The sequence below is a fragment of the Empidonax traillii genome, unplaced genomic scaffold (assembly GCF_003031625.1).
Source record: "Empidonax traillii isolate 1590-97213 ecotype Southwest subspecies unplaced genomic scaffold, ASM303162v1 scaffold291:size1517763, whole genome shotgun sequence".
Taxonomy (NCBI): domain Eukaryota; kingdom Metazoa; phylum Chordata; class Aves; order Passeriformes; family Tyrannidae; genus Empidonax; species Empidonax traillii.
In genome coordinates, this window is record NW_020955484.1 from 1,038,778 (window position 1) to 1,040,835 (window position 2,058).

Sequence of the window (2,058 nt, forward strand, 5' to 3'; positions counted from 1 at the left end):
CCTATTTTTAATTGAGGGATTTCTTGAAAGGCAGAGCAATACTCTTGTTGTACCAGATTTGTGTATTTTTTAATTTAAAAAAAAAATTCACTAAGAGTTTTAGATGAGATCATTTTACAAGAAATATTATTTTTATTTTATTTTTGCTATTTTTTGTTTGTTTATTTTATTTCATAGAACTCACCATAGCATTTCAAGCACCTCCTTTCTAATTTTTAATTTCATTTGCATTATTTTTTTTTTGTTTAGAGGTGAATAGATGCTAAAATAAAATGGTATTCTGTTGCTTAAACATAAACATCCTCAGCAGTTAGTCTCCCTAAGGTATCTGAGATGTCTGTGTGGGGCTGCCAGATATGACACAAGACATTTGGTTGAGCTGTTGATCCACAGAGTGGCAGCTGGAAGCCTGCAGGGATACCATATGGTGCCTAAAATGGTACTATTCACCCATTTAAGCAGTGAGAGGGTTAGAAAACAGCAGTACAGCCTCTTCGGGCTGTGTCTACATTAGCAGGTGGCCTGGAACAAGTAGCGACAATCTGTAGCACAGAGAAGCTGGCACAGAGGACCCAGTGTGTGCCCTCCATGACAGCATTTCAGAGATTTATTTGAGACCAGCTCTAATCTGGTCACATTGACTGGTCTTGTTCTAGCAGCTGTAGTGCAGTAAGTGTGCTCCTACACCAGATCTTTTTGGTTTAGCTTTGTTTGGATGGATTTCAGTTAACAGATGTCAGGAAGTATGGCATGAAACAAAATGTAGTAAGGACAGGAGGACAGGAAGAAAGTTTCAAAAGTGTGCTCTTTATCCAAGCTGAAAAGCTAACGTAGATATATTGTGTAGATACAATGTAGAAACAACATATATCTCTTGGAAATGTTTCCTTGGAGTCAAAACAGACTTTGGGTCGTTTCCTCAATGTCCTGGTTGAGGGCTGAGCTGGAATTTGCAACAGCTCCTTTTGGTCCATGTTCCCAAGTTGCTTGCCAGGGATAACCACAGGACATCAGTAGAGTGGATTTTGGTGCATACTTGGTCCCATTCTCCTGTAGCATGGGTGCAGCCATGGGCCTCACCCTGTATTGGGAGTAGCGAGTGCTGCTCAGTTTGGAAGGTGAGGAAGCCACTTGCAAAGAAATACCAGATTTCAGCAGTGAAATGCAGGGCTGGTTTTCAGCCATTCCCCTCCTAAAGATAAAAGTTTGCAAGACAAATTCCCCCAAGTCAGATGTTAGGAGATGACATGCAGGCTCTTTCAGAAGACATGAAATATCTATCTATCTATTTAACCATTATTTTCTGTAGAGATAACAAGCAGTTTTATATACAGACTGATATTTTATTGAGTAGGAGTTCACTGTGCTGAGTGCCTGGAACTAGAAGATGGCAACTAGAGGCCAGTTCCTCAGTAGGTTTTCTTCACACTGCTGTATTTTGAGTCTTTTTTCCATAGCATTACCAGTTCCTAGAAATTCGTCTAAAAATGTGCCTGCTGCTTTTGCTAAAGTGAAATTCATGACGTTTTCAGTGGCAGGAGAGTCAGAACACTTGATGGAACTTTCATGGAAGGAAAAATGTCTTTCTTCAAGTTCAGGATAAATAAAGACCCCAAGGAGTTTTTATTTTTATTTTCCTTCCCTCCCCCAACCCTCCCTCCCTCCCAGCTTTTACAGTCCCAGTTCTCCTGTTTTCTTAATTTGAATAGTTGAAGAAACTTTTGAATTGTTGCTGCAGGGGGTTGCACTGACTTTGATCTTTTAAATGGAAAGCTATATTCAATAAAATTAAATCAGTTCTTTTGTAAAGACAAAGATCATCACCCTCTGGCTTAACTTAACTAAACAGATGTAGGGTTTATGTAAATATGCAGTCAGTACAATGTGAAACAAAAGCTAGAATACCTTGTCGTTAGTGTAAAAATGTATTCTGTATTACCAGCTGGCCAGCCATGACCTTTTGTTCAGCCACGAAGACAGTGCATGCCATGTAGTCCAAAGCAGGAGAAATATGATGAAAAATGCTGTGTCTGCAACCTCATTGCTTATGAAAAGAGC